This window comes from Priapulus caudatus, unplaced genomic scaffold, assembly GCF_000485595.1.
Source record: "Priapulus caudatus unplaced genomic scaffold, Priapulus_caudatus-5.0.1 Scaffold12, whole genome shotgun sequence".
NCBI classification, from domain to species: domain Eukaryota; kingdom Metazoa; phylum Priapulida; class Priapulimorpha; order Priapulimorphida; family Priapulidae; genus Priapulus; species Priapulus caudatus.
The window spans coordinates 978,702-990,719 of NW_014577073.1; positions in this window are offsets into that span (position 1 = coordinate 978,702).

Below are 12,018 nucleotides of genomic sequence, written 5' to 3' on the forward strand. Positions count from 1 at the left end.
CCTCTATCTTTGTCTAATCGCTTATCTTCCTCTTTGTTGGTGTGTGGTGGGTGTGTGTGGTTGGTGTGTGTGTGTGTGTAGTGTGATGGTGTGTTGGGTTGGTGTGTGGTGTGTGGTGGTTGTTGTGGCCAAAGGAAACGAGAGGAGAAGACAGGGAGACGGAGAGAGAGAGAAGGACACGAGAAGAGGAGATATGCATATGTCACCATCGCGTAAGCTTCATACGTGTTTTAGGAATGCTAAAAAAGCGTATTATGGATGCAATTAATTATCTTACGAGTTTCCTACGGTTTGTCCATGCATGCCGCAACTGACAGCCGACTTACTTTACGTCAGCTAAGTAATGGTAGCCACGATGAAAGGCGCTCACTCAAAATCAAATAGCAAGGCTTTGTCTGAAAAGTGCCGGCAGGGCTCAACATTGTCTTTACTAGCATTTGCCAACCCGGGTGACACGAACCGTGTGGCAAAGCTGCTAAACGAGAGAATTATTGTGTTACTATGACAGTGGGGTTGCTCGCACATATCTGACGGAACTCGGGAGGGACTACGTCACCTTTGGATACGACCAACAGTTTGACTTAGGCAAATGACCATGCCGCGGGCGGTAATTAAGTATTTCCACGTACTGGAATAATTTGAATCTGAAATCAGGAGGTGCAAAGTTGCGCCGAGATGCGGCGGGTTTTTCTGTATCGGGAAACCCTACAGGATTGTCCGGCCCGCGGCCAGATACACTGCCGGGGTACTCCGGGCCTTCAACAGCGAGCAACGCGATGGCTCGTTGTTGGCTGACCTACGAAGTCTATGGGTCACCTTGTGCGCAGTGGGGAGCCCACTCCCTCCGTCCTGCACATCCATTACCTACACATGCAATGGCTGGAAATGCATGCCGTAGCAGACCTAGGGGTGTTGGCGCGGCACTGCGGTGATCTCTCTGTTATGCCATTTGTGTTTTCTCTACTCGAAAGGACTGCTCAGCGGTGATAATATTGTGAAGAGTGTAAAAAAGGATAACAAATAAAGTGCCTGTAGTAATCTGTTAACGAGAAATAAAGCTGTTACTGCGATACATAATAACAACCAACAAGTATAATAATCAAATAATGAATAATAATTAAATACCAGTAATACTCAAATGCAACTTACAGATGCCAGTGATGAATATCAAATTGAGTGGTAAAAGATGCGATTTATAGTTATTCTCATTTATCGATCGAAATAAATTAATTGACGCGGTTTTTACTGTTGCAAAGTTTAGATCCACCATCGAAACTTTTCAAATCAGCTTTTTGCACGTTGAACTTGTTCTTTTGGCGGCCGGTTACAGGAAACGAGATCCTGATACAAAAATAGAAGGACTACGTATGCGTTATGCAGTCGCTACCCGGTCAGCAGCTTTCGTTTGAAATAGTAATAATTAGTTAAAGAGGCAGATCCGTGAAGAAGCCATATAAAGAAGTTCTAAGAGACGGCGTTGCGAACCACCGATATCGGCGGGTGCTTAAGCGTTGTTCGCGCTGAGTAGCCGACCGTATAGAAAACAGCTTTACGTAAACCTAGAGCGTCGTATTTAGTTGAGGCATAAGAAATCTATTTGTATTCTGGGCCGGTGACCGAAAGATCTTCAATGGGTCGCTTTACATGCAGAAACCGCTGCTGCCATGCACACGTAGGTCACTCAAGCCTCACGTCTACGTGCGTAGCGCGACCGTGAGAGTGATAGTTGAAAAAAATTCGCGTACAAAGTGCAATCATTTATGGGCTCAATATAATCTGTCGTCTGAGCTCGCTGATGCACTTTAACATAATAAATCCTAGGTAAAGCTCTGATAGATGTGAGCAGACTGAAAGAGTGAAGAGAGAGATCTGGAAGGATGGGTTAGACGGAGGTGCCCGGAACGGAACGGACGGGAAGGACGAGATGAACGGAAAGATACGAAAGCTAAATTGTTACATATAAAAACCGGCACCCGGCAGGAAAAGAATTTACTGATGGAAAATTTTCCCGTACAAACAGAACGATCAAAAAGAAGACAGCGAAAAATAGACCGTAGATGTACTTGTCCTATTCGCATTCAACGACAACTAGGGCGAGTTTCCGAGTTCAACAGGGCACACATAATCCTAGATATATTATCCCAATAAGCGACCCACGTTTCGCATTTCAAAAAGGCCAGACAGACGCAATGCGAAACGCAGAAGCAGGAAAATGGTGGCACATGCTCACACGCCATGCTGCCAGGGCGTGCAGCCGACCCGATCAATGCGAAAAAGAATCAATTCGTTGTTTGGTGTCTGTCTAATTGAAAAGAACAGTTTATAGATACGGTGTCGAGAAGCCGTGGCGCGATTGTCCAACCGGAGAAGACGGAGAAAATCATTTGTTCCACCGAGAAGTGAGGCCAGGTGGGCGAGCAAGATTATTGCAAATAGCTATCGGCTCACTGTGTTCCCTGTAACGACACACAACACTCCCGCGTGAAAAGCACCCACATCGACGCCTCTGCGCCGCGTTACGGAACACACGCGTACCACGAGTTTGGTCACGTTCCTCGCCCATTTCTCCATACCCCTAACTGCCAGCTATCGCCCTAATAATGACTCCCCTGACCCAATTGTATGCGGCCAGCTTGGAGATAGGAAACGCAGTGATTATTGGTTTTGTCGTTTGGCTGTCCTCACATTCAATGAGCACCTGCCTTGTAAACGGTTATAAAACTGTGAAACCTCTGCGCGCTGCGAAATAACGATTTGGTTTAAACCTTTTTCTCGATAAGGCAGCTTCGCGCAACGGTGGCCAAAAGCGAAGTGGGGTAAATGCAGCGGAAGCGCGCGGACGAAGCCCAGCACCTCCGGCTAAGGAATTACGCGCTATGCCACGACAGCAACAACGGCGCCCGTGTATTGCAGCAGCAGCTTCGTTTTACTTTAACTAAGACCTAATTGCTAGGCGGCTGTGCGCGACGGATCTAGCATCTAAGTCGCAAAGCGAGCGAAAAGTCGGCGAGATATTTGAGCTTGAAGTTTAGAGTCGCTGCGTGTGCGATTCTGTGAGGTTGTGGTACTTACCTGCGGGTAACAGTTTACAGAACGTGGATTAATTTGACGACGATGTATAGAAAACACCTAGCCAGGTTATACCGAGGATCTGTAACCTTGTGTTCTTGATGCGGCGCATGGCCCACGGAAAGCCCCAAATGGCCTCATTCGAGAATTTCGAAGAATTCGAGAAGATGCCGACCCTTCTAAATGACGTTAGTGTGAGGAATCCGATGTCAATGATTGTTAGCATCCCAGACGCCGAACCGTTCACCCTAACCAAGTTAAAATACGGAATTTTATTCTTCCGTAGTGTTATGCTAGAAAATTTGAATTTTTCGACGATTTAAAAATTTTAAAAAATTTTAACCATTCTAATTTTCGAAATACGGGTAGCTGATCTTACCTATCAGAACCGATAACAACGTCTTCGCCCATTGTGGTCCAACAAGCATTTCTATACATATATGGAAGTTTTACCATTCGTGCTTATGAATTGGCAATGCTTATATAGAATTGAATATACACATCAAATTACTTCATCTATTAAATAGCTGAACATGCTGGGTTTTATGCCAAAGTAGGCTATTGTAATAAACCTCCACACGTTTCCAATATACATTTATTCTTTCTCAATATTACGCGCATTGCCTGTCTACAGCTGCTACTCAATATACTCCTTGCCTACTACTGGCTTGCTGCTTTACTGACTACCCTACTACTACTACTATCTACCTACTACTAACTACTACTACTACCTACTATACTATTACTACTATATTTACTACTACTATTACTACTATTCTACTACTTACTACCTACTTGCTACCTACTGCTGCTCGGCTGCTGCTACTACTACTGCTATACCAGCACTTTCTACAACACTACTAACTGCTCTAACCTGCCTGCTACCGGACCCCTACTCACGACCACTAATACCAAACTACTGAACTACTACTGCTAGCTGCGCTGCTTACTACTGGCTACTACTAATTAACTACTAACTACACTACTAAACGACACTACTAACTACTACTATACTACTTATACCTACTTACTACGGATACACCCACTACTACGAGTACTTACTAGCCACTACTACTACTACTGCTGCTGCTGCTAGTACTTCACTACTACTACTACTGACTACTACTCGACTACTACTACTATCTATTACTTTTACTACTACTACTAATTCTTCTTCTTCCTTCTTCCTATCCTAATGCTTACTCATCTTCTACTCACTGTACGAGATTTCTAAAGGCTGCTGCTGCTACCACCTACTGCTACTGTTAACGAAGCCCCAGAAGGGCTCATGGGAAAATGCGAAAATGCTAAGCTGCGGAAAAGCTAAAAGCGGGAAAGTGTAAATACAGAAACCAATAGTACAGATAGTAAGAGACTCAGTATTACAAAAGTAAGCATGCGGAAAAGCTAAGTGCTGATCACGGCTGTAACATAAAGTGCAGTTTACATTTCGGCATTCGCATCTTGCATTTCGCATTTCGCCATCTCGCCATTATCGCATTTCGTATTTCGCTATCTCGCAATTTCCGATTTCGCATTTCGCATTTTTGCATGAGCCTTTTGGGCTTTCGTTATGCTTACTGCTTCTGCTACTGCTCCCTTCTACTTGCTACCACTACTTGCTACTGCTTCTGCTACTCGCTGCCGCCTTCTCTACTGTTACTACTACTTGGCTACTGCTTCTGCCTACTGCTGCCGCTTCTACTGCTACTTACTACTAGCTGCTGCGGCTGCTGGCCACATCTGCTAACTGCTTTGCTACTGCTGGCGCCCGCTTCTAACGCTACTCACTACTGTGCTGCTATCGCAGCTGCTGCTGCGGACTCTTATACAATGAACTGTTTTCCCTGCCAACTTGCGTCTTATAACATTACTTAAATTTTCGACTCAGCACTCTTATATGTTGCCAAGCATAAGCGGCATGAAATGAACTGGCACGTAAGGGAAATACGTTACATTACCTACATTCTTTGAAGATTCGTCGAACATAAATTTCACGTTTTTATTTTCGCCTGTTTTTTTGCGCTAATTTGTCGGTCGTGCTTTTTGATGCAGTTATCCAGATTGCATGAGGTGCGCGAAGGACAATTAACATAATAGTATCTAATTCGAATACCTTGATGCCTTAACGCGTAAAGTCGATACCTTGCACACATTAATTTATCTCGCGATAACAGACAGTTTTAATTTCCAACGCATTTTAACGGAAACTGTCCTCAAGTTATACATGGATTCGGCTCCATGGAAAATTGCTGAATTTTTAACTTCTTCCGTGCGGCCCATAATAAACGTGAATAAGCTAAATTAATTTTTAAAAGTATTCAGTAGTATTGCATCCAATGAAATTAAGAGCGTATTTAATGTGCGCGCGTATGCCATCTCGAAATGTCTGGCCAACCTTAGACTATATCCAGGGTATTAAGCGAGGCAAAAAATTATAAATCGCAATCTATAGGGAGCTATAGAACGTGCACTGCAGTAAGGCTATAAGGTTAATTACCGCGTATGGCCCATTACAGTCCAGTGTGCCGTAATTCAAACGGTCTTTGCGGTTCTCACCTTTAACTTTATACACCCCACAGTCATAACTCTGGAATTTAATGTACATTTTTGGTACCGAGCCTTCCGTGATAACCCACAGCAATCGAACAACGTTAAACGTAGCAGTCAAGGTCCATATTTTAACGTTTAAGAGATCTTCTGAAAATCGCATGTACGCAGGCATTTTCGTCCGTATAATCATATTGACTATTCAAGGATCCACACTGCACAGCACACCCATTACAGTCGCTCAACACTGCCCGCCACACACACACACACACACACACACACACACACACACACACACACAAACACGCGCGCGCACACACACAACAGTGCTCAGTGCATCATAGTGGAATCCGGCGCTATTTACAAACTAATGTATTCGAAATTATCGTGAGATCGCTTCAAAAGAACGAGTTTTCGTGAATGCCCGGCACAGTCGAGGCCAATTGGCCAGTCGCAGCGGCTTGGCAAAGCACTGCTAACCATCCGAAGCTACGCCACACCGTCTCCTCTGCGGGCTGTCCCTACTCAATATCGGCATTTCAGCACGTCATCCCTGGCATTCGTCTAGCACACACATACACATACGGACAGCACTTCGGGAGCTCTATAATGCCGAGCGCGAATGCCAACCGGGCGCTTTGCTGTGTAACACCGTGGTACATTATGTATCCGTGAAAGCCGAATGGGCGTCGAGCAAGGCGATGGAGTAAGTGTATGCGCGCGCACGGAGTGAAGTGCGAGCACACTCGGCGCGTAAAATGATAGAGTGAGCGATCCGTAATGACCGTGTTTTCAAGCCACTACTCGAATATAAAGAAAGACGTTTACAAAAGGCGCGGTCATTCGCGCCGAGTTGTTCACGCAGCTTGTACCCACAGTATCCTAATATAATCATAGAGAGCGATATTGTTCGCTCCGTTAGAGAGCCTTTTGTGCGTCTCGTATGCTGAGTTTTGTCAAATAATCATTAAGAAATATATGTGACATTCGAATTATGCATGGGCGTTACGACCAGAAACGTATAAATCTGGAAATAAGAATAGGGTTCATTTAGTTCTCACGAACTCGTTTTTATTCCGCATTAAACAGAATTCTTTACTCTGGTTTCATAATATTCAGTGACATTTACGTTAGTGGAGTAATCGTCAAATGAAACTAATAATGTTGAATCAGGCTGGTTTTCAACAATAATGGATATGAAGGCGGTTAAATATTAACTATTCGTGATATAAAGTGTATACTGATACGTCATTGATAATATCTTGCATTTCTCCCACAAGATTTAAAATTGCAAAAGGAGAAACCTGCTAGTATATTTAGTCATAAATACACGTGCTATAAATATATCGCTGTAGTATTAATACTAAATTTTAAGTTTCCCGCAGGTTCTGCGCAACTCTTTGTATTCACTTTTTTTTAATGCTGCATAACTCCGGAATAGACAACTAACACAACAAATAACTATCGATGAGTGTTGACTCATCAGGAAGATAATACGTGACTAAGATCCACCGCACTACCTCAAATATATCCAACATGTTTCTCATTCAATGTCATGAGGAGCGATAAATCACAAACAAATATATTCATATTCATATATATATATATATTTATATATATATATAAATATATAAATAAATAAATAAATATATATATATATATATAAGAGAGAGAGAGAGAGGAGGGGGAGAGAGGGAAGAGAGACGAAAGAGAGAGCGAGGATAGGTAGATATCAAGATAGATAGATATCAAGAGTCCATAATAAAAGATATATATTATAAGTTAACATATACACTATAGTATATTATGAGTTACATGCCAGAAACTTGGATCATAGAGGTCAACTACCGACTGTCCCAGATAGTGCAGCGGCGCGGTCCATCATTCTTATAGGAGAGCGCGGCGCTATCGCAGTGCGCGTCGGCAGCGGAGACTGTGCGGGGCAGGCAAGCCACTCCGCCGAGATCGCTGAAAGCAGCGATGGATTGACGGTCGGTCCATCGCGTGAGCGTCGTCTTTCCGGCGACCGAGCATTGTAAGGACACGGGCAGCGAGGCTTACGGGCAGGGGCATCAAACGACCGCGGGCAGCACATCCGGCATGATCTCGACAGCCTTGCGTGGAAAGCAGGATCGATCATGCGCTCGCGAATTGCGTCATCGACGACAATACGCGTACGCGACTTCTCGGGCGGCGCGGCTGTTGTTGCGCTGGTGTGCTGCTGGCTCACCGACGCAGACGGACTTGTGCTTAAAAGATCAGGGAGTCGACTAGGAAGCGATGTCGCGACATCGCGCGTTTTGTGTCGTCCGTCTTCCAGTGCAAACCCTCTAACGACGTTTCCTCTGCTGTGTTATTCTCGCGTTGATTGCTGCAATTGCTGTCCGAGGAAATTATCTCGCTCGCGAGCTCCATGGAAGGTGAAGTTTCGCAGTTTTGCGGCACGCGTACAACGTCGCTACGTATTATTGTTACGCCGATAGAAGCTAAAGAGATAAGCCGATAGAGCTAGCGCATAGGATCTTTTCTCTACAGAGTCCGACGTAAGAGATAGCTAGATTCACATGGGAGACGCGTGTAGCGGCGGACCGTGGGTCTGAGTGTAGGGAGGCGGCGGCGTGACTGAGCTCAGTATTGCGCTGTCGTACGGAGACGTCGATCTGCGCGCGCGTCACTTCATACACCCGCACGCCGAACTCTCCGCTTAATAACGCCGCCGCCGCCGACCTCGCTGATTATGTACCTCCTGCGGCTAGTGCGCATTGTTGCGCACCGACCAGGCGTGGCTGGCGTGCGCCGTCCGGGTAATTACGCTGTGGGCGGGGTGTAGCGGCGGAAACCGCCCTCTACAATCTTAATTAACCTCCGAATGGCGGGATTAGCCGAATTTTGCGCACTCGCCCGCGAGCGCACGTGGCGAAGCCGCCGAGCCCCTAAACTCGTCCTTAGGCGCGGATTTCCCGCGGATCGCCCGGCACAACAGCACCCGATCCCAAATTGAAACGCTTTCGACGCAACTTAATGTGCGCGATCATTGGTGCGGTATGGTTGCTATTTAAACGCAGCGAGAGGGCGCCTTTTGGTTAAGGAATATATATTTAATTTAAGTTGGACCGGGATTGATCCTGAAGGCTAAACAATTTACATTATATCCAGTACGCTAACATACTCGCTGAAGCTTGTACGAAACGATTTTTCGAATCAGTTATATGGGGAAAAATAACACTGCCTAATTCAAACTCAACATACTAACACAATCAACGCTCTAAGAAGGACTTCTCTCTCGCCTCTCTCTCTCTTCTCTCTCTCATCTCCTCCTCTCTCTTTCTCCTCTCCTTTCATCTCTATCTCTCTTTGGTTGTGTGGTGGTGTGTGTGTGTGTGTTGTGTGTGTGTGTGTGTGTGTGTGTGTGTGTGTGAAAGGAAACAGAGAGAGAGACAGGGAGAGAGAGAGAGAAAGCGAGAGAGAGATCATTGTCCATCGTAGCTTCATACGTGTTTAGATGCTAAAAGCGTATTATGGATGCAATATATACGAGTTCCTACGGTTGTCCATGCAATGCGCACGTGGACAGCCACTATACTTACGTCAGTATAATGGACAGATGAAGCGTCTCAAATCAATAGCAAGGTTTGTCTAAAGTGCCGGAGGGCTCACATTTCTTACTAGCATTCATCCCGGTACACGAACGGTGCAACACTGCTACGAAAATATTGTTACTATGACAGTGGGTGCTCGCACAAATATCTGACGGGAACTCGGGAGGGAATACGTCACCTTTGATACGACCAAAAGTTGACTTAGCAAATACATCCGCGGCGTAATTAGTTTTCACTACCTGGAATATGAATCTGGAAATCAGGCAAAGTTGCGCGATGCGCGTTTCTGTATCGGGAAAACCTACAGGATTGTCGCCGCGCCAGATACATGCGGGGTCTCGGGCCTTCACGCGAGCACGCGATGCTGTGTTGGCTGACCTAAATCTATGGTCACCTGTGCGAGTGGGGGAGCCACCTCCCTCTCTGCACATCATTACCTACACAATGCAACGTGAATGCATGCTAGCAGCTAGGGTGGGCGCACGCGTTCTCTGTGCCATTTGTGTTCACTGAAGACTGCTCGCGTGATAATATTGTGAAGATGTAAAAAAAGGTAACAAATAAAGTGCCTGTAGTAATCTTTACGAGAAATAAGCTGTTCACTGCGATAATAATAACAACAACAATAATAATAATAATAATAATAATACCAGTAATACTCAAGCAATACATGCAGATGATATCACATTTGGTAAGGCGATTTATTCTCATTTATCGACGAATAAATTAATTGACGGGTTACTTTGAAGTTTAATCACATCGAACTTTTCAAATCAGCTTTTGCTTTGTTCTTGGCGGCGTTACAAAACGATCTAGTACAAACCAATAGAAGGAACGTCGCTTGCAAGTCGCTACCTACAGCTTCCTTTGAATTATAATAGTAAAGAGCGTCCGGAAAATGGTGCCATTAAGAATTCAAGAGACGGTCGTGAACCCGATACGGCGTGTTAGCTTTCGCGCCGAGTAGCGTATAGAAAACGTTTCGTAAACCTAGCGCGTATTTTGGCATCAGATCTATTTTCTGGGCCGTGACCGAGATTTCATGGTCGCTTACATGCAGAAACCTGCTGCCATGCACTAGTCACTCAAGCTCACTGCGTAGCGCCGTGATATTGAAAATTGCTAAAGCAATCATTTATGGCTCATATATTTCCTGCCGCTGCACTTACATAATAAACTATAAAGCTTATGTGAAACTAAGAGTGAAAGAGAGATGGAAGGATGGGTAGACGGAGGGCCGGACGAACGGACGGAAGGACGAATGAACGGAAGATCGGATAAATTTACATATAAACACGGCCGTAGGAAATTTCGATGGAAAATTTCCTACCAACAACATCAAAAGACGAAAATGCCTAGATTTCTGTCCTTCGATTCAAACACCAGTTCCAGTTCAACATGCACATATCTAGTATTTATCCGCATACCCACGTTCGCATTTCAAAGCCAGACGCGCATAACAGAAGCAGGAAATGTGGCAATGCCTCACACCTGCTGCCGCGTGCAGCCGACCCGCATCAATGCGAAAAGAATCATTCGTTGTTTTTCTTCTAATGAAAGACAGTTTATAGATACGTGTCGAAGCCGTGCGCATTGTCAACCGGAGAAGACGGGAAAATATTTTCACAAGAAGTGGGCAGTGGCGAGCAAATATTGCAAATAGGCATGGCTCACCTGCTGTTTGTAGCAACACTCGAGAAAGCCTGCTGCCGATCGGCGTACACATTGTCACGTTCCTCGCCATTCATCATACTAACTCCCCTATAACTCCTACCATATTGTACGCCTTGAAAACAAATTTGTTTTCTTTGCTGTCCACATTATGGCACCTCTTTACGGTTATAAAACTGTAACCTCTGGCGCGCTGCGCAAATACGATTTGGTTAACCTTTTTCGATAAGGAGCTGCGCAACGCAAACAGCGAAGTGTATGCAGCGGAGACGCACAGACGAAGCCCAGACCTCGGCTAGGAATTACCGCTAATCCACACACAACAACGGCGCCCGTGTATTGCAAGCACTTCGTTTACTTAATAGACTAATTGCTGGCGTGTGCGCGACGGATTAGCATTAATCAAAGCGAGCAACGGCGAGATATTGAGCTTTATAGAGTCGTGCGTGTGGATCTGGAGTTGTGTAACTATACCTGCGGGTAACAGTACAAGTGGCATTAATTTGACGACGATGTATACGAAAACACCTAGCAGGTTATACGCGAGGATGTAACCTTGTGTTCTTATGGGCGCAGGCCCACGAAAGCCCAAATGGCTCATTCGAAATTCGAAATTCGAAAATCGACTTCTAAAGACGTTTGTAACCAATCCGATTATGGGTTACATCCCACCGTTCACCTAACCAATTAAAATACGGATTTTATTCTCTAGTTATGCTAGAAATTTGAATTTCGAGATTTAAAATTTTAAAAATAACATTCTAATTTCGAATAGGTCGCCTGATTTTCCTATCAGACCGATAACAACGTCTGTCGCCCATTGTGGTCCACAAGCATTTCTATACTATATGGAATTTACCATTGTGCTTATATTGGCATGCTTCTATAGAATGTAACACATCAAATTACTTTCATTATTATACTAACATGCTGTTTATGCCAAAGTAGGCTATTATAAACCTCACACGTTCATATACATTCTATTCTTTCTCAATATTACGCCATTGCTGCTACAGCTGCTACTCATATACTCTTGCTACTACTGCTGCTGCTACTACTACTACTACTACTACTACTACTACTACTACTACTACTACTACTACTACTACTACTACTATTACTACTACTA